Source organism: Pleurodeles waltl, chromosome 6 (genome assembly GCF_031143425.1).
Source record: "Pleurodeles waltl isolate 20211129_DDA chromosome 6, aPleWal1.hap1.20221129, whole genome shotgun sequence".
NCBI classification, from domain to species: Eukaryota; Metazoa; Chordata; class Amphibia; order Caudata; family Salamandridae; genus Pleurodeles; species Pleurodeles waltl.
Window position 1 is genome coordinate 1186367085 of NC_090445.1, and position 22513 is coordinate 1186389597.

The 22513-nt window shown below is 44.9% G+C and overlaps 1 protein-coding gene across 1 annotated transcript in view; it reads left to right on the forward strand.

Annotated features, from left to right (window-relative positions):
• The window catches only part of LOC138300730 (uncharacterized), a 1597374-nt gene that overhangs the window by 269310 nt on the left and 1305551 nt on the right, over positions 1–22513 (forward strand). The gene's annotated exons all lie outside the window — the stretch shown is intronic.

Here is a 22513-nt window from a genome sequence, read left to right on the forward strand (position 1 = left end):
AGAATTCCCCCTATTTCCTCTCAGAGAATGCAGCCGAAATCAGCACCAGAGCTCTTCTGGTCATAGGTTTTATGATAACCCACAGCCTTTGCCCAGGAAATGGGCGTTTTCCCTCGGATACTCCTGCAAGGCCCTCGTTTTTTATAGGGTCTTATAGTAGTATACTTGACCTTGTGCTTATTGATGTGAGGATATGGCATGCCGTCAAAGACATTAGGGTGGGTAACAATATAATACTGATCACACTCCAATCTTGGTAACATATGATGTACAGTTTTTCGCCAAAAAAGATGTCCAACAAAATTATGGAGGCACTTCTTCCTTAGTGGTGTCTTCCAAAAAAAGCGCCTTGAAATGGGATTCCTTTAGAAGCTCTAACAAATTGTGGGCAAAAATGCATCTCCTAGTATCCACCCATCAATTATTTGCTGGTTTTTGTTCATATACCCTGAATGAGGTCATGGCCTTGCACATAGGCCTTTTTTCTTCCTTCAAAGAGTTATTTTTTAGAACTGCTAGGGAGAATAAACACTTGAAAGCAGGATCGCACCATAGATGGTTTGGTAAGGCATGTAGAGAGGATAAGAATAGTCTTTTAAAAACAATAACATCAAAAGATGGATCTATGATAATCTCTGCAAGGCGTGAGTATGCATCTGTATTGAAGACCAGCAAAAACCATTGGGAAGAGACATCATGGGAGGATTTATTATTAGCAGCTAAGGACAGAAATCCAAAACTCTTTTGGTCCTTGGTGGCCAAAAATGGACGAAATGAGAATTTTAGACCTGAGTGTCACGTTCACCCTGAAAACCAGATTGGCCACTTTACCAAGTTGTATAGCTATGAGCCAGCTTTTTCCATTGACAATGACAATTAATCCATATATGTTTTTCCTGTGTAGACAGTCTTACACCCTTTACTCTTAAGGAAACTGAGATAGCCATTAAGGCCCAAAAATCAGGAAAGGCACCTGAGTTGGTTGGGATACCTACCGATCTGTTTAAATCTGATCTTGATTATTGGGGCCCCTATCTTAATAGAGTGTCACATGTAGTTTTGGCAAGTGGCAATTATCCCCGGTCTTGGAAGGCAGCAATTATTGTTTCCATTCATAAAAAAAGGGGATAGGGCTGTCCCGGGAAATTACAGACCAATCAGTCTTTTGGATAACCTCCCAAAAATATTTTGTTACCAGGTCCTGAATAGGCTTAAGGAATGGACAGAAGAAAGTCAAGCCCTCAGTCACTTTCAGGCAGGCTTTAGGCAGAGAATAAGCACAGTTGACCAGGTCTTTCGCTTCCTTACAATTAAATGGAAGACGGTGGACCTAGATGCAGGGAAAGTCTTTGTTGCTTTCGTAGATCTCAAGTCCGCTTTTGATTTGGTCCCACGCTGTAAATTGTGGGAGGTCCTGGACACAGCTGGAGTCCCAGGACCCCTACTAAATCTGATCAAAGAATTGTACTCTGAGAGTTACGCCATAATTAGATGGGGAACAAACGGGGAATTATCGAGAGAGATTCCAATTTGTAGAGGGGTGAGACAGGGTTGTGTGTTGGCCCCCACACTCTTCCTATTGTTCATTAATGCTTGCATTCCTTACCTATTGGATTGTGTTAATAACACGCCAAAATTAGGCGGGGTAAAAATCCTGGGTCTGTTGTTTGCTGATGATACTTTGTTATTATCGCAAACTGCCTCTGGACTTGCTAACTTACTCAAGAGGTTTATGGGCTTTTGTAGGGACCATGGTCTAAAAAGCAATACCTCCAAAACCAAATACATGGTTTTTGGTGACATAAAACACAAAGTGAGGAAACAGATATGTTTGGATGGTGAAATACTAGAAAGAGTGTCTGACTTTGACTATCTGGGAGTCAGATTGGAGGACTCACACAAATGGCCGGCTCAATTATCGAAGTCTTTTTTGAGCCTGAAACAAAAGTCGGGGGTATTTTGAGATTTGCCGCTAGATCTCCTAGATTTGATATCACGATAGGAATATATAAAACCTAAATCTACACTCCATCTCACATATTGCTGCCCTAAGGCCACTTTTGTATTGGATCAGAATCTGGTCTATGGACATGTTCAGCCCATATAGAACATGGCTGAGTGCCTTGTTGAGCTCCTCTGCAACAAAAAAATCATGTGATGTAATTATGTTGAAAATACTTTTATTAAACTTGGGTTGGGTGTCTTTTGGTCAGACCCTTTTCATCTCCCAAAAAATGCCATACAGGTCGTAAAGGACGCTTATTGGCTAAATCTATAAGTAGAAAAGTTAGCAGAGGTGCCTTCTTTCAGTATGACATATAGTTTTATATCAGTCAAATTTCACTATGAATGTGAGCATTACATGGATTTGATTTTATCTCTTTTAGCATGGGCAATTTACATTAGATTTAGACTAGGATCTCTACCACTACGCACTTTTACTTGCAGATGGACCCAACATGAATGACACACAGATTTATGCACAATGGGATGTGGAATTGCTGAGTGCATCGCCCATGTTTTATTTCATTGTCACGCCTATTCCAAACAGAGGGCTCGTTGGATCATACCACTTTGCAGATCCATGGGTCTTAGGAACCGGCCCTTAGCCCTTAGGATTTGCAAAACAAACCCTCACGGGACTGTGGCATGCGCATTGGCAAGATTTGTAGAGGCAATCTGGTATATTAGAGCAAAATCTTTGAGGGGTAATTTATAATGTATTGTATCAAAGTTGATTTGAGTGTGGAGTCGCAGCCCAATAGTTTACCATTTTATAGATTTATGAATGAGAAGTATTAAATTGATATTTGTTTCTCTCGTGAGGTCACTTTTTAATATTGGTTATAAACTTAAATTTATTTATATTACACTGTATTTTTATCTTTCTATTTTTATTCTTGTTTTAGATTTTGCTTATGCTATATAGTATTAATTGGATGTTTGAAATCATTAGCCAGAGGATTTTTTCTTCTCCTCTTTTTCCTTGTTTCTCCTTGTTTTTATATTTATTATAGTGTTTTGTAAAATGTGCTTTTATGGTATTTTTGTTTACTGAAATAAAGCTGAACTTGAACTTGGTAGGGTTCTTCCCTGCATCTAAGCTGCTCTCTGAGCAAAGCCCCTTGAGTTCTTTGAAGGTCATGCCCTCATAGGCAGTACCCATGACCTCGGAGCTAGGCCCAGCAGTAGACTTAGTGTAGTGAGTGTTAGAGTAGTGTAGTGAAAAAGAAAAACCTACTCTATCTAACCCCTAGTCTCTTAGAAAGGAGGGTAAGAGACGAGAGCCCATAACTAGGTATATGTATGTATAGCTCTAGGTATAGAGTACACTTTCCTGTGCAAAGCACCGGTGGCAAAGTGATAAGGCAATTGAAAGTACTTATTCCACCTCTGCCACCAATGTAGGAGGCTGTCCAGGTTTGTAGTGAGTACCACAGGTACTTACACCAGGTACAGTTATCCCTTATTAGTGTATGTAGACAGTGTCTAGAAGCCAGGCTCTCTAGTGGTAGTGTGGATGAGCAGCCAAGGCCCAACTAGGAGACATGCAAAGCTCATGCAATATCACTACAGTCATACAGTACTTATACACATGAAAGAAAATACTCAGTGGTACAAAAATAAAGGTACTTTAGTTTGGTGACACACTTGCCAAAAATACCAAAGATACCATACTTCCATAGGAGATAAGTAAAATACAAAATATATACACTAGTATCCAAAAACAGGTAATTAAACAGAAAACAGTGCAAATAGTGAAAATCACAATAGTCAGAAATGGGCCTAGGGTGAACACAAACCATATACTTCAATAGTGGAATGTGAATGTTGGTGGGAGTATTAGAAAACACCAAAGGTAAGTAAAAGAACCCACCCCAGAGCCCAGGAAAGCCTACCCACACAAGTGAGGTACCATTTTGATCGGGAGACTTAGGGGGGACATAGAATAGAAGAACAAGTGTTATTGCTCCTTGTCTTTCTCACACTACATTTTTCCTTCCAAATGTAAGACAATGTGTAAAAGAGAAATATATTTGAGAAATGACCTGTAATTCACATGCTAATATGGGGACACCGGAATTCAGAGATGTGCAGACAATACCTTATCCTGTGCTCATTTTGGAAAATACAAAGGTTTCCTTGATACCTATTTTTTACTCTTTATATTTCACCAAATGTATTGCTAAATACCCAGTATACAATGAAAACCCATTTCAAGGTGCTGCTCATTTATTGGCTCTTGTTACCTAGGGTTCTTATGAACCTACAAGCCCTATATATCCCCTCAACCAGAAGAGTCCAACAGATGTAACAATATATTGCTTTCAAAAATCTGCCATAGCTGGAAAAAGTTATAGAAGAATATGTGGACAGAAATGTCTCTTTTTTACCTCAATTTCAATATTTCTTTATTTTAGCTGTTGCTTTGTAGGAAAACCTTAAAGGATCTACACAAATGACCCTTTCTGAATTCAGAATTTTACCTACTTTTCAGAAATGTTTAGCTGTCTGGAATCCAGCATTGCTTTCACACCCATTTCTGTCAGTAACTGGAAGGAGGCTGAAAGCACATAAAATAGTAAAAATGGGGTATGTCCCAGTAAAATGCCAACATTGTGTTGAAAAATGTGGTTTTCTGATTCAAGTCTGCCTGTTCCTGAAAGGTGGGAAGATGGTGATTTTAGCACCGCAAACCCTTTGTTGATGCCATTTTCAGATGAAAAAAACATGTTTTCTTCTGCAGCACTTTTCCCATTTTTCTGAAAAAAAAAAAAAATTAGCTGTATTTTGTTCTAATTTCTTGGTCTCCTCCAGGGGCACCCTCAAACTCTGGGTACCTTTAGCATCCCTAGGATGTTGGAAAAAAGGATGCAAATTTGGCGTGGATAACTAATGTGGACAAAAAGTTATGAGTGCCTAAGCGCAAACTACCCAAAATAGCCAATAAAAGGCTCAGCACAAGAGGAGGAAAAGGCCTGGCAGCAAAGGGGTTAATGGGCCAGTGCAATATTTTTAAAATGTTATTTGTACCAAATGTTCTTTATCTATTCCAGGCCATTCCTGTAGGATTTGAAAGATCAGGGTTCACAGCTGTGGACACACTGATTACTAGATTTATCTGGTCAGATGGCAAGATCAGGTGGGTGAATAAGTATTTGTCCTTACCCTGGGAAAGGGGCGGATGGTTCCTTCTGAATTTAAGGCTATATAAGCTGGCCACTGCCCTCCAATATATGAAGACCCTTATCGCAAGAAAGGAGGCTGGGCAAGGAGCCATAGATTTTCCACCAACCATTTATGAGCTGCTAATTGGCTCAATGTCAAATGGTAGCTTGCTAATGCTGGTAGAGCCCAGCTGGTACAAAAAAGTGTCATTTAAGGTGCTGGAGGCTGCATTTAAGGGCTGGACCATATGGCAGAAAAAAGCTGGGCTAGGTAGGTTTAATTTGTAGACCGTAGTCCTTAATAATCCCCTTTTACCAGATATATTTCAGAATGGGCGTCTGGCTAGATGGCTTAAGGTTTTTTTTTTTCAGGGGGCCGGGTTGGAATCTTTTTAAGATCTCCCGAGTCTGTTTGATTTAGACCACAGATATTTTTTCAAGTATCTTTAGGATCAAATCTGTTTATTGTATATAAAGGCAAAAACATACAAACACAGCTCATCAAGGGATGTAATGCTAATATCAGCACAAAAGCAGTCTCAAATCTTCAAGCAACAGTCTCTTTCGAAGTCGGAAGATCACACCCGGCGGTACCCCCCAACCAGTCCTCTCATTGAAAAATCATGTGCCCACCGGTAATACCCAATGATCCTCCGAAGTCCCAGTCCCAAAACTAAACACATAAACATAAAAACATGAACACTTCAGCTATGCCTCTCCCCAAGAACCATGCCATCTTCCTATTTCTCCTCCTCGCACCCCTTTACATCGACCAAGCTCATCTCCCTCTTCAACCTCCCTCCCTGCCCTCCGACCAAAAATTCAAATCAGCCTCAAAACTCTCAGGTATAACGGGCATGTCAGCTCTGCAAATTCTGCTGAGAGAATCCGAAGGAACGGCCTCCACAACTCGTCCAAGCCCTCAACTCGCTGCCTGGAGGCCAGCGTAATTTTCTCCATGGCCAAGATAAACCACAGTTTCTGGAACCATGAAATACGCATCGGCACTCTGTCTGTGCCCCAGAGAGCCAGGATCAGTTGCAACGCTGCGTTAAGAGCTAAAGCCATCTGCCTCCCTTTTAAGGACCGCAAAGGAAAAGTAAGGGAGTTGGGCAACCCCAATAAAATACACGATGGGAGTCTCTGGATCTTAACTTGAAACGCTGCGTCAATATCATCTAATATGCTTTCCCAATAACAATGCAGCTTGGGGCAGTGCCAAAGCAAATGCGTAAGCGTACCCGTCGCTCCTCACCCCCTCCAGCAAAGATCCGACTTATCACGGTTCCATGCATGCACCCGCGCTGGAGTATAATACCAATATGAAGCGACTTTATATGATGTCTCTGACCCAGCTGCATTATATGCTGTGTGGTGTATTCTATAGAATATGCTGTCCCATTCTTCATCTGAGAGTTCTCTCTCCAACTCCCTCTCCCATCGCAGCTGCCCTTTTGACTTAGGCGGGCGGCCTTCCCCTTGCAAAAGCCGATACAGCTCTGAGATGATTCTCTTATCATCCTTCTTTAGGAACAGCCATTTCTCAAATGGCGTAAGAGGCCTATCTATCAGATCTCTGTTCGCCGGTAAGAGAGCCCAGTGTCGAACCTGATAAGACATCAATCTATCAGCCTCCACTAGTCCATAAGCCTCTCGCATCTGATCGAAGGACAACACCCCTCGTTCGTCAAAAAGACTCCCTACTCTCCTGCAACCCCCTTCATACCAGTGTCTCAAGCCCTCCACCCGAAGTCCCGGCTCGAAGTCAGGGTTCGCGCCTATGGGTGTCATAGGGGATGGAAAGGAAGTCAGCCCTAAATGGCAAGCAACCGCGTCCCATACTCGTAACGTTGTACCAGTAATCGGGGAAGAATAAAGGCCACCCGGCCTATGTCGGCGCCAGAGCCAAGGCTCCTTCCATATATGGGAGCCCGCCACCGCTTGGTCCATAAAACACCAATGTTTCTCCATTAGAGCGCGACTCCACTCCACCAGAAAGCGCAGTTGTGTAGCCTGAAAATATCTCAGAAGACATGGTATCGCCAAACCCCCGCTGCCCTTAGGACGATATAAAACCTGCCGTGGAAGGCGCGCCAGACGACCCTCCCATATAAATCTCAAGACCGCCGACTGCAGGGTGGCAATCGTCCGAGGAGTTGGGGCTAATGGAAGAGCCTGAAACATATACAGTATTTGCTGCAAGATTGTCATCTTGACCACAGCCACCCTGCCCAACCACGACAGTTTATGGCTCCCCCACAACTCTAAGTCCCGTCGTACATCGCGAACCAGCTTCGCATAGTTCACACTCGCCGTTTTAACGGCAGACGTCGCCAGCTCAATCCCGAGATAGGAAAGGCGTGAGGACGACCAGGTAAAGGGATTTCGAGCCTTCAGATCCTTCTCATGATCAGCGCTCAGAAACAGACCAAGACCCTGAGATTTCTGCGTGCTCACTTTAAATCCCGAAACCTGGCTGAAGTCATCAAGTATCTCCATAAGCGCAGGCAAAGAGGTTGCAGGCTCCACGAGTGTAAGAATAACATAGTCCGCGTATAAAGTAATAAGATGGTAGTCTCTGCCAAATTTCACCCCAGAAACCAAGGGACTGTCCCGCAAGCGCTGTGCCAGGGGCTCCATATATAACGCAAACAAAAGGGGGGAAAGCGGGCACCCCTGCCTAGCCCCCCACCCCACCGAGAATGTCCTAGAAAGCATGCCATTAACTCTAACCGCAGCTCTAGGGGACCGATAGACACACTGGATCCAGGATCTAAAGCCCGGGCCCAAACCAAAACGCTCCAGAACCCGTAATAAGTATGGCCAATAAACCCTATTGAACGCCTTTTCAGCGTCAATAGAGAGAAAAAGCGCCTCTCTACGGGATCTATCAATTTTATCTAACAAGTGCAGAAGGCGCTTCGTATTATCGCCGCACTGTCGGTTCGGAATAAAACCAGACTGATCCGGATCAATAAGACCCGGCATATAAGGATTAAAGCGGTAAGCAAGGATCCCCGTTAATAAATTAGCGTCAACATTCAGAAGCGAAATCGGCCTATATGAAGCGCACTCCTCCGGGTCTTTGCCCGGTTTATGTATAACAGTTATGGTAGCGTCTAGCATACTCGGCGTCAGGGATCCCGTCGTCCGGAAGGAATTAAAAAGCCTCACAAGAAGCGGGGCGAGCTCAGCACAAAAGGTTTTATAAAACAGTGCCGTGAACCCATCGGGTCCAGGGGACTTCCCACTCTTTAAGCGGGAGACAGCCGAAATAACCTCCTCCGGCCTTATCTGTTGATCCAGCAGAGACGCCTCCCGCCCACCGAGAGGAGTAATTGCTATGCCCTCTAAGTAAGAATCCAGGGCTGCATCATCCCGCTCATCCACCGCATACATCCTCTGGTGGAAACCCGCAAATGCCTCTGCAATCTGATCGCTCGCGCAAACCTCTTTGCCCGAGGCAGAACGAATCAGCTTGATCGCCGACGCCACTCGCTGCGCTCGTAGCCGATACGCCAATTGCTTTCCACATCTATTGCTCCCGATATAGTATTTATGCTTAAGTCGTGCTACTGCGTACTCCGCCCTATCCCAGTCCAATTGTTTCAACTGCTGCCGTACCTTCTCTAGTTCGCGCCAGATTCTAGGCGCACCAGTAGATTTATGGGAACGCTCCAGGACAGCAACCCTCTGCTCAAGCCTCTCCCTCCTCGCTCTATTATCCCTCGCCGACAATGCTATCACCTCGCCCCGCACTACTGCTTTCAGCGCCTCCCACATAGTCTCCACAGAAGTACTGCCCTCATCGTTGAAGCTGATATAATCCCTAATCGCACGACAAAGCGAATCTACCACTATCTCGCTCTGAAGCAGGGAGTCTCTAAAGCACCAGCTCGGCATGCCAACGCGACCAATCTCCATGGCCAGCTCGACCGTGATTGGAGCATGATCTGTCAGAGCTCTAGGCACAATTGTAGCCTCCCGAACCCAGGACAAAAACTCATGTGAGGCCAGAAAGAAATCGAGCCGAGCATATGTCTTGGTTGCGGCGGAATAAAAGGAGTAATCCCGGAGCGTGGGATGCAATATCCTCCATAAGTCCTCCAGCCCACACTCTGCAAGCCACTAACACCCCATCTCCAACAAGGCCCCAGTCTGCCCAAAGCGCTGGCCCGAGCGGTCAAGCTCATTGTCCATCACCAGATTAAAATCTCCCCCTACCAAGATGGCACTATCAGGCGAACTAAGTATAGGGGAAACTGACTGTCTCAAGAAGGTCTCCTGCTGGGAATTCGGAGCATAGAGAGAAGCAATGGTAAAAGAAAAGGCCCCAAGCCTAATTCTAATAGCCAGGAACCTGCCTGGGACTTCATGTACTTTCCCCACTAATTCCCCAGCAAATGACCTTGAAAGCAATATTGCCACCCCCGCATGTTTCGTAGTTGTTGAGGACCAAAGCTGCCTGGGGAACCATCTGGATCGCATACGGAACGTATCTCTATATAACAAATGAGTCTCCTGTAATAGACAAATATGGCTCCCTGATTTCTCCAGAGCGGACAGTATCGCTAACCGCTTAGTTGGGTTGTTAAGCCCCCGGACATTCAAACTTAAGCACTTAATTGTCATACCATCAAGGGAAGAGAATAGCTCAGGAGGGGAGAAAAACCACCAAGGGGCCGGAACTCCAAACAGCCACTCCACCCTTCCAAATAACATAACCGACCCCATAAAACCCGTGATGACCTATCCCGCAGGGAGGCATATAAACCTATATCTAAAGCGCACAACAGGTGCTCATAACAAAAAAGTCCTCTCGCACCCATCCCCGAGAGGAAAGTCTCCATAGGGCCGTAGAACCACTCCAGATCGCCCGTTGAGTCCACCGCCTCCGCCACCCAGGCCCACCCACAAGGGCACAAGCCCGCTATAAGCGACCCCTTGTTGAGCAATGGCACCCGGCCATCCCCCCAAGGCACTCGTCCCAGCCGCTACACTGCTCAATGGCAACTGACGTTCCAGTATCTGTTCCGACTCCGTAGGGCGCTGCTGCCTCCTCCTTCTCTCCTTCCTCCTCCAGCGTGGCCGATCTCCTCCTGTCGGACCTTAACTTGTGTCCGAGCCCTGAGCACCACCTTCCAGGCCCAGGATCCGGCAAGCCTCTGGTACCGTCTTCACCTGACGAAGCTGGTCCACCCAGCGGAAAACAAGGCGGAACGGATGTCCCCATGTATAGGATACAGCATGAGCCTGTAAGTGCTCTGTGATGGACTTAAATTCCCGCCTCCGCTGAAAGGTCCGAACCGACAGGTCCTGGTATAACTGCAATTGATGACCTCTAAAGTGGACCAGCGGGGTATTGCGTGACCACTGCAAAATGTTTTCTTTCCGTCCATAATTATGGGCACACGCCAGGATATCCAGCGGGCGATCCCCAACACCCCCAGCGCGGCCCACACGATGTACTCTGTCCAGGACAATCTCCTGCGATGCCTCCAAGTCCAGCACTGAACGGAACAACGCCACCACAAAGTCTCTAATGTCATCCTTCTCCGCTCCAATCAGCACTCCTCTAATGCGAATGTTGTGTCTTCGCGAACGGTTCTCCAGGTCCTCAACTGTCATCTGAAGGAGGTCCTGCTGCTCCCGCAGACGCAGAACCGCAACCTCCTCGCCACGGGCCACCTCCCCATCCTCATCCTGGGTTACCCGCTCACCCAGGGACGAGATCTCCACCCGCAGCTCCTTCACCTCCTGAGATATATCTTTACGGAGCTCCTGCAAGTTCCCATGGAGCGAATCAAACAGGGAATTGAGGAAACCCTTCGTAACCGGGGCCGCGTCCTCCTCCGATGTCTCCTTCCTTTTATCTGGGGATCTTGCAGTCGGCGGATCTTCAGGCCCCCCCCAGCACCGGGCGCACCCCGGTCAGCAAGTCGCGCACCGTCTGGTCTCGTTTAGTTTTAGAGGTCGCCATATCTATGACCTCTAACAGCCGCTGCCCAGGAATTCAGCCAGCCCTCTGCGCACCCACACCGGACGCTGTACTCCCAAGATGGGCTCCTCACCATTGGCCGCCAGTCTCTGCTCCGTAGTGCGCTCCACGGGGTCACTCCACACTGCAGCTCGCCTCTGCGCCAGGCTATGTCACCACAGGCCGTCTGCACCTCCAGTCAGCATCCGGGCTCTCAGCGTCCCCACCGCCGTGAGGCACAGTCATCCAGGGGGGGTCCCCGCCCCACGCCGTCTTCTCTTGAGGGCCAGCACTCCGGGCCCAGCCGGTGGGCCCCACCGCCTCTCCTCACCGGCGCCGAGCCCACCAGCCAGGCCCGCCACCAGCCCGCCCTTCAGGAGGTCAGAGTCCCCTCCGGGGGCCCCGCCGTACCTCTGCTGCCTCCTGGCACCCTTTTCGGGTCCGAGCCCGCCACCCGAGTGAGCCTGCGGGCCGCCGCCACCACCATCCACTAGTGCCGGCCAAGGAAACGCGGCCCAGCGCACGCCAGCAAGCGAACTCGGGGTGCTGTCAAAGTGCAGGCTCCCGGTGCCCAACAGCACCGCACATTCTGCCAGGACCCCACGGGCCTCTCCAGACGGGGTCGAACTGCCTATTCAGGGCCTAGGCGGCGGAGCACGGACCAACGCATCTGCTCACGCCGCCATCTTGCCCACACCCCCCAAGTATCTTTAGATCCGTGACTTTGTATATGAGAAAGCTGGTAGGCCAGTTGGGTTCTCTAAGGCTCCTCTTATGGAGGTATTGATAGGAGCAGGGGAGTGTTCAATAAGCATGTTATACTCAGTTCTTAGCTCTAGACAACTTGATGATTTAGAGAAGCATAAGGGCAAGTGGCAATTAAGACTGGATATAAATGTTCTTAGCTTTTTATGAATCTCTGGAGCTCAGCCACACTATACTAGACAATGTTTTATTTATATATTACCCCTGCAAAGATTGCTAAGTGGGAGGGGGGAATTGAGGGGACACGCTGCCCACAGTGTCAGTGCTCCTTAGCAGATCTTTTACATATGTTTTCAACTTGCCCAAAGCTGGATCCACTGAAGTTAGTGATTTCAAATTTTTTTGAGGGAAGTGGTAAATTTCAATTTGATACTTACTCCGAAAATTATATTCTTGGGGGTACAGGAGACACCAGATGCCACTGAGAGAAGGTCTTTAATTGTTATTGCTGTGGCTGTGTGTCATAGTTGTATAGCTGCTGCATGGCTCAATCCATAACCCCAATTCTTTCAGCAATGGCTGTGAAGACTCATATCATTGTTTAATCTGGAGAATGCGCTGTATCGGCATAAGGGAAGGAAGGTCAGGCGGAATGGAATGAAAATCTGGGGACTGCTTGTAGATTGGATTAATTCCTGTTGTCCAGTTACGGTGTGAAGCAGTAGTCTGAGAGATGAAATGACATCTGTTTTGCATTCATAGGCATGTTTATGGTACTGATGTCTGTACCCTTCAATATTCTACGTATATCAAGCACTTTATGCACTCAAAGCACTTTAGGGAAGTGAGGCCCAAAATGGATCCTAGGGATTTTTGTATTATGATTATTTAGTGTTGATGATGTTCTTTGGGATTTTTCTATTAATGAAATCCTGAATGTTGGTCATTGTTTGTTTAATCTTTTTTCCTTTATTAAGATAACAATCATACTTATGTACATAACAAGCATTTGTATTTCTGATGCACTTTTTTAAGCAAATCATTTATAAATTAGTACAAATAAATCTTTTACTTACTTTGGAAGTTAGTTGCGTAAATGTAACCACTTCTGTTTTCAGGTTGCATTTGGAAAATGTGTCTTCTTGCAGTTTTTGTAGTCTTTGGAGAAGTAAGCGATCACATTTTGTGTGCCTTATATATTGTTAGTTAAATTGATTGTACAATAATTTTATTGGTTAATTTTTTATACAGTTTGTTTTAATGGCCAGTGTTCTTTTAATTTACATTTTTTCAGTTATTGCCTTGTATGGTGACACTAGTTAGTGTTTCTTTTTTATTGTTGAATACATATATATATATATACATACATATAAATAAATATATGTATATACATTTATATATATATATATTTATATTTATATATATATATATATATATATATATATTTATATATATATATATATATATATATATATATATATATATATATATATATATGTTAGTTTGTTTGGGGCCCTGTTATGTAATAAAAGCAATCTGCTGTAATCCTGTGAGTGCCTCATTTTTGACTTAATTGTCAAACTGGTGTTAAGATTATTGATGGGAATAGGTCCTTCCCATGCGGGCACCGACATGAGAAGAGCGCACCTGTTTGGATCTTTTGGAGTTGAGATATATATATATATATATACATATATATATATGTGTGTGTGTGTGTGTATCTAAATAATTGTTCACCACATTCCAAAGAATCCAGTTATAGCGTTTATTGTTCAATCAGCAATGGTTGCTGATTGTTTGAACAATAAATGCTATAATTGGATTCTTTGGACTGCAGTGAACAATTTTTTGGGATACATAATTTATTCAAGGTTAGTCTCCTCTGTCACCAGCACCGGCAGCTGAGTGCGCCGCTGAGATTTTGACTCTGACCTTTTGTATGACAATATATATATATATATATATATATATGACCTACTGGCAGTTGCCAGTAGGTAATTATAGTTAGGACCTAGTTTCTATAGAAAGACTGCTTTTTGTTTTGCCTATAACTTTGGTGCCGCTTGACGAATCTTCACGAAATGTTCAAAACTTATACTTTGCTAAGATCAGCTTCTGTCTTGAAAGTTTCGGGGTGTTCTGTCAAGCGGGGGCAGAGAAGAAGAAGGGGTCCCAAAATGCATTTTTCCCGATTCATTTTTCCATAGGACCTTTAGGCATGCCTACAGCCCAAATCACTGAACGGAATTACACCACATATGGCACGAAGTTGGATTCTGTTCAACAGATCACGCTTTTTGTGATTTGGTGTGAATCCGTTCAGTAGTTTTGGAGAAAGTTAAGGCCAAACAATATAGATATATAGGGACGTGGATCCACTGTGGGTCGATCCGCAGATCCCAGCACCAGAGGAAGAATCTGATTGGCTGCCCGCAACCTGAGAGAAATGTTGCGGCCGCCATTTTCTTTTCTTGGTAAATGGTCCCCAGGGCTAAAATGTGGGGTGCAATTGAGTTGATGGGATCAGGGTACAGTTCCCTGACCCATTGGGGGATTATAGTTGTGGTGACAGACAAATAATGCCTTTGAAATTTAATTATATTTTTTATATGCTTCATGAGATCCGTGGATCCACCCGTGGGCCCCAGTGCAGCCCAGTGAGAATCCGCGATTGAATCCACAGAGCTCAGAAAACATAAAGAAAAAATTGAAAATTCTAATAGAGACACCCTCAAATTCAGTATTATACACAGAGAGACACTCTCACACCCAGTCTGACATGCAGGCAGACACTGTCACACCCACTCTCACAGCTACAGAGATACAGTTACATCTACTGTCACATGTACAATGGATTAAACCCAGATCTGTGACTGGGGTTGAGTGTCTCAAAAGTTTCAACACTCCATCCATCATTCTTTTGTGTTGCTAAAGTTGCCCTAAGTGGGAAGGGTATGCCCAGATGTGGGTCCCTTGCTCACTGTGCCACTGGATTCAAGCTAGCTTGGCTGATGAAGGATGATTCCCTGAAACCGGTCCCAGAATGCTTGTTTCCGTCCAGAGAGGACCAGGCCTGGCAGTTCGGGCTGGACTGTACTCATGGGGATCAGCATCAAGGCTGATTCGCATATGGCTGGGTCCAAACTGGGGTGGCATGGTGAGCAAAAGAACAATGGATTAAACCCAGATCTGTGACTGGGGGTGAGTGTTTGAAAAGTTTCAACACTCAATCCATCATCCTTTTGGTGTTTCTTATGGGCCTGCAGCACTTGTTATGCCACCCACATTAGTAGGCCTGTAAACATGGCTCAAACCTGGCACTGCAGTGTCTGTGTGTGCAGCTTAAAACTGCCAATTCGACTTGGAAAGTGTACCCACTTGCCAGGCCTAAACCTTCCCTTTTTGTAAATTTAAGGCACTCCTAAGGTAGGTCCTAGGTAGTTCCATGGGCAGGGTGCAGTGTATGTTAATGGTGGGACATGTACTTATGTGTTTTAGATGTCCTAACAGTGAAATACTGCTGAATTCGGGTTTTACTGTTGCGAGGCCTATCTCTCTCATAGGTTAACATGGGGACTGCCTTTGAATGTTATTGAAGTGCAGATTCCCTTTGGGAGCAGATATAAATTGGAGTTTAGGGTCTCTGAGCTCACAATTTAAAAATACATCTTTTTCTGAAGTTGGTTTTTAGATTGTGTGTTTGAAAATGCCACTTTTAGAAAGTAGGCATTTTCTTGCGTAAACCATTCTGTGACTCTGCCTGTTTGTGGATTTCCTGTCTGGGTCAGTTTGACAGCTGGGCTGTTTGCACCTCTCTCTAGACAGTGACACAAAGGGAGCTGGGGTGTAGCCTGCATATTCTGATGAGCCATCTGTGCCGGAAGGGAGGGGAGGAGTGGTCACTCACATCTGAATGGGCTGTGCCTGCCCTCACACAATTCAGTCTCCAACCCCCTGTTGTGTGGCTGGGGCCTGGCCTGGACGAAAAATGATCTTACAAACACTTGAGACTTTACTTTGAAGCTTGCCAACTTCAAAGGCAGAAAGGGGTATAAGTATTGGACCCAAAACCCCAGACTTGAAGATTACTTCAAGGTTTTAAGAGGAACCTCTGCCTGGAGAAGAGCTGAAGAGCTGAGGAGAAGTGCTGCCCTGGGATGTAACTGTGCTGTTTTGAGCTATACTGCAGTTGCTACTTCTACCTGTGCAAGGGGACAGAGACTGGACTTTGTTGCATTCCTGCTTGAGAGGTAACTCCAAGGGCTTGGATAGAGCTTGCCTCCTGTTTTGAAACATCAGGGACAGCAAAGGCTTCACCAACCAGATCCGAGTCTACTTGCTGTGGACTCTAGCTTGCCAGAGGATACCATTCCAGTTCCTGGACCCTTGGAAGTGAATTCTTGGAGAAAAACCAGTCTAACTGTGCCGGATGATGCCATGCGACTTCGCAAAGGACGCTGCTGCCGGGAACCGCGCTGCCGCCTGCCCTGAGGCTGTGGACCTTGCTGAGTGCGACAAATCCAATGACCCAGTAGGCTGACGTAACTACCCGAGAACCGCGACGCCACCTGCCCGAGGCCGAGGACCTCGTAGAAGTCTGATGACCCTGTAGGCCTTGTGTCGCTGAAGCTGCAGATTCCCCTCGACTTCGCTAACACTGGAGTGTCGTAAGTCCAACATCTGCGATGATCCGACACCATCGCATCGCCTGTGGCCCTGTGACATCATCGTGACCCTGTGAGGTTGCCCCGGAGTATCGTGACTCCACCGGGCTTCGAATCTGCCGGAACCAAGGGACCGACTTCGCATCTGATGCTGCTTCACCTCCACCGTCCTGCAGTGAGAACCCGACGCCGCTAATTGACACCTCTGCGAGGTCCTTCTGCCTCGTGGCACTGGAACTGACACCGCATTGGACCCACTGACGCCGCTCTCACCAACTCCGTGCACCGGCCTGTTTTCTACTTGTTTATTAAGGTACTGTACCTGGGGGTTGAACAACTCTGTAAAAGGTGCCATTGGCATCACATTGTAGGAAACGACTCCGTCACAATGCCGCATAATACCAACTTTCAATATTTTTGCCTCAAGGCACTGTTTTCATGCTTTTAAATGCTAAATTCGAATTTTTAACTGTATATTGTGGATTTTTATCGTATTTGGTCTTGTTTCTTTAGATAAAATAATTACTGTTTTTCTGAACCTGTGTTGTGTCATTTTGCAGTGGATCACTGTATTACTGTGTGGGTGTGTACAAATACTTAACACATTGTCTCTAAGTTAAGCCTGCCTGCTCGTGCCTAGCTACCAAGGGGGTGAGCGTGGGTTAACTGAGTGTGATTCTCCTTTACCGTGACTAGAGTGAGGGTCCTTGCTTGGGCAGGGGGTAACCTGACTGCCAAACAAAGACCCCATTTCTACCACTAGGTGACAGTGATACATACACGGACACATCCAGGGATACCCTGACATATACACTGAGACACTTAGGTATGCAGTAATGCATATAGTGGGACATAGAGATACACTCTTATCTATAGACTTTGAGAGCAAGGCACTCACTGATACATACAGTGATACATCCAGACACACTGTCTTACATTTACATCCAGGGATGCAATTATGCATTTACTGACAGATCCTGGCACATATTGGTGCATGCAGTGATGCAACAAAGTGGACACTGATGTATTCAGAGAATCATTCAGATGTACAGTGATGTATACACTGAGACACCCAGGTAGAGAGAGATGGATAGAGTGACACTCACACACCTAGGAGTACACTAATGTACAAACTACCACACACAAGCACACACTGATACATACACTGACATAGCCAGGCAGAAACTCATGCATACACTAAGACAGTCATTTACAAACTACTGCATACACTGACACACCCAATTGCAAAATGATGCATGCACTAAAAAAGCCTGGCCCACATAATTACATACACCGACACACTCAGATGCGGACTGATGTATAGATTAATACATCCAGAGACACATTAATACACACACTAACACACCGAGATACACACTGATGCATATGCTAAGAGACCCAGGCAGACACTAATGCAGAAACTAACAAAGCCAGTTATATAGTAATGCTTCCATTCCAACATACAGGTAGACACAATAATATACAATGACATATCCAGGATCAGATTTACACATACAGTAACACACCCAGGGACACAATTATGAATAGATTGAGACACCTAGACCAAAACTGATAAATAAACTTATACAAGTAAATGAAAAGTTACATATGGACTCACACAGGTATGAAAATACTGATGAGTAATAAAGACTCAAACACAGCTCTTTGTTTTATTCAGTGATGGTTCTAACAAGAACCGTTTTTTGTAGTTTTTGATAGAACAAGTTTTTATTTATTTTTTATTTTTGTTTTTGTTCCAAATGCATTGGAAACTGGAGAAACTTAAATGCAATACTTTTGCAACAGTATGCAATACCAGCTAGAAAATGTTCGTGAAAAAAAATTGCAACTGTGGTTTTTGACCTGGAAAAAGAGGTCCTTGGCATTTTTAACTTTTGCAACCACAGGATTATGGCAGATGCTGTAGGATGTTACCATTTAACCTATTTTGGTGCTCGTAGCTGGCATACTGATATTCTGAGCAGTAGCTTGGCTAGATGATGATGTATGATGTTCTGCATCGCAATGTGTCACTTTTTCTCTCAGCATTCGTTGGTATGCCCGTTCGTGGATTGTGTGCAGATGTTTCCACATACTCAACGTTCCATGGCTGTACTACTTTGATGTACTGCGAGAGAAGTTTTTTTCACAGAGATTGCATTTTACAATTCTTGCACTGACTTGTTTTCCCCACTATGTATGGTAACAACTTTCCATACATCACTCACTTTTTTACATGAAGAAGGCACCTGTTGGGAATTATCTTCTTCAGGAATATCTTGAGACTGTGCAGGTGGTGGTGGAGAACTCCCTACAGACATTCTGGAAAGTTCTGTAGCAGGAGTATCACAGCTGAGATGCTTCTCCCTCAAGAGCTAGCAGAATAATAGCTGTTTTAGGGAGTGACCCGACCCCAAGAAAGGTGTGATTCAAAAGTAACCAATGAAATGCCAGATTGCTCTTCACACGTTTAGCTGCTCCATGGTTCTGAACTGGAGTCACTGTTGCATGAAAATTGTGATATAATGTTTGTGTTCTATTGTAAATAAATAAAATATGTTTGTGAGTTATAAATATGTTCTGTCTTATGTTTATATGGGAACGAATGGGGTGCATATTGCAATTATTTTTTTAAAGAAAAATAATTATTATGAATCCACGGATCCAAACCGCGGATTCATTCCAGTCACATGATCGGAACGGCAACCATAGAGCTTTAGTGCTCTGCTTCTTCTGAACTGTGGTTGGCGCCGCGGTTACACAATTAAGTTAAAAAAATATATATATGACAATACTACTTCAGAACTGTGTAAATAGTGAATAAAGTACAAAACAGTATCAGCAGCACTTTCATAAAAAGGATTGGGCTGTTCAATTCGATTTGCAACATTGTACAGTGATGGTGTATTTCTTTGTGGCAGAGAGATTAAAGAGAAGATTCCTTACACTTTTTCCCCAGACATCTGGGGTTACTATCCAAGAATGTATGAGAAAAAATGTAAAATTACCTAAAGAAACCCACACATTAAACACAAGTTATAGTTTTAAAATACACTTTAACAAACCTTAAAAGTTCCATAAAAATACAGAAAGGTAAAGGGACATTAAAGTTAGCAAATAGAATTAAAAAAACTTACAGAGGCGTAATAGTTAATAAATAGAATTTAAAAACCTTAGAAATTCACTGAAAAAACCAAAGGTTACATGGACGTTATAGTTAGTTTCTGATTTTACTCATACAAAACCATAGAAATTCATCAGTTATAGTTACCTGAGCTAACTAGAACTTGCGCTCCCATAATGCACTGCTTATGACCTCACATATTACATCACTCATGACATGGCCGGTGATATCACTAATGACATCAATGAAGAGATAGCTGCCTTTCCCTCTGATTAGCACACTGTTGGGATGGAACAATTCGCTTCAGGATAATGGACGTGCACCCCTGCCCTGAGTGCCCAACAGTACTAATGTCTGGATCCCTAAGGCTGATTTTATTGTCATGGGCAAACACTGATCATGCATGTGTGACATAACATAGAGTTGTCACACAGATTGAAGTCATGTTGGATCGGGAGGGAAATCCAAAATTCTATCATCAAAGTGGTGGAGGGCTACTGCCTTCACTAGGCGTTGAGCAGCACGAGCTTGTTGGTGGCAGCAAACACTGTAGTGATGATTAGGAGTGAATAGTTCCTTTTTAACCTGTTTCAGTGTAAGCCTACAACCTTACTTGCTTTTTAAAGCTTCCACTGCTGTATACCTAATTTACCCTTGGCCTACACCAGGTTGGTGTAAAGTGCTGAGCAGGAGTGGTGCATCTGTGCTGGGTGTATGAGAACCTAGGGAGGGTGCCATACAGGGATAATGCAATACTTAGTAGTGGTGTATGCATGTGCTGGATGTGCATGTGCTCATGAGTGGCACAGCACCTGAAGGATGTAGTGATGTGAGTGCAGTGCATGTTAGACGCACATGATGGATGTATGTGTACCTGCAAATGGTGCAGTATGTGAAGGGTGCGTTGCGTGCATGTTAAATGCACATGCTGGATCTGTGTTTGCCTGTGAGTGAATCTGTACCTAAAGGACACAATGCTGGGCAGTGAGTGCATGCCAAATGCGCTTGCTGAAAGTATTTTTGAGTGTGAGTGGTACAGTACATGGAGGATACAGTACTGTGCAAAGTATGTATGCTGTATATATGCACTGGGTTATGCATGCCTGTGGATGGTACGATACATGGAGAGCCCTGGGTTCTATTTTGGGAGACTCGGACCTGCATGGTAAAACATGTACTGGAGGTAGCTAAATCCCCCAGACAGATGTGTGGATTGCTGCATTCCTGTACAATGGGTGGTACACACGCTGGGAAGGGCAGGACCTGGCCTCCCCTGTACACTTCAATGAGTGCTCTTTGATTCAATGAGAAGTCACGAGGAGGGGGTCTGGGCACCTCTCAGGAAGGAGATGGGGTCGTTAAGAGAATCATAAAGAGTAGGGCTTGGAGTCCTGACCTTACCTTTTGAGACACATATCACTGTAGCTGACATCCAGCCATGAACTCTAGTCACTCCCATGGCCTGGTTGTGGGACTATCAGCTTCAGAGTCATCCCTGCTGTGACAGGCAGCTTTTCAATTGGAAGCGGGAACAGAAAAGTAGATACTTCAAAAGATGCAGAACATGAACATAAAACTTCAAAGACTGGGACCCTAAATCACATTTGGTTCCGGAAATGGACTATAAGAAGGGGATGTTGAGACACCCAAAATTGAATCCTAGACCACCTGCCTTCGAGCCCGGGGTACCAGTGACTTACTGCTTGCCAAAACCAGTGTGCTCAGTGAGGAAAAGAAGAGTGTTGGAGGGAACATGGTCCAGTGGGGAACCCTGTTGAGTGGACTTCCTGTGAGAGGTGTGAGGAACAGCTACTGCATCACTCGGGCCACTGCTCGTGTGCAGGACTGAGCCAATGACCCTGTATGTCAGGAGAAGGCCAATGTAAAGATAGCTGTGGAAAAGATTGCTGTGCGTTAAGAGCTGAAGCCTTGAGCGGTAATGCTGCAGTGACACCGTATGCCAGAAGGAGCCACTGTAGTAAACCCTTGTGTGCCAGCTGTGCAGCAACCTCACATACCTGGAGGGGCTGCTGGGAATACATGTGCTGTTTAGATCCTGCTGGAGCCCATAGACTGTGGGCAGAGGTGACCCGGAGGTCACTGGAAGCAATGAGAACTGCAACTGGTCCGACCCTCTTGGGCAACTGAGGATGCCAAAGAAGCACCATCACCCACATTCTGGACTGGTGACCGGAGCACTGGAATCACCCCACTCAATCGGGAATGTGAAGACACATATCCTGTAGGAGGCATGCAGAAATTCTCAGTTCACTGCCGAGTGCAGCCCCTGAGTCCACATGCTGCTTCCTGTCACTGGTATCAGTTCACAATGTGAGCTTTGTAATTTCCAGTGCCAGTTTTGAACTGCAGTGCTTCTTTATGCACTGCAATGTTGGCCTTCACATTTAAAAAGCAAGTGCCTTTCCTCTATCTTCGTTTTGCACATACAAAGTCCTTTTGTACCTTTAGCCTTCGTTACTTAGTGATGAGGTTTCTACACCTGTTCAAAAGAGTAACATTGTTGATGTTGCCTAAGAGTTTAAAAAATCATCTCTACCTGTATTGACATGCAATACATATTTTGAAATAGAGGGGTAATTCAGAGAGCCATGTCTTCCTTAGTGATAGCACAGATAAAAAAACATCACTGCTTGACTCTTCTAATGTATTCTGAGACTGTGACATTTGGAGCACCTATAATTTGAACAACTGTATTATTCTCTCAATTGTGTCTTTCATATTCACTTTGTTTTCCGATCTTCAAGGCTCATGAGCAACACTTCCATGCATATAACTGTTCTGAGTTTATTCTAAAATTGATGAGACAACAGTTTTCTCACGGCAGCAGACTCATGTTCGATTGTGAATGCAGCGT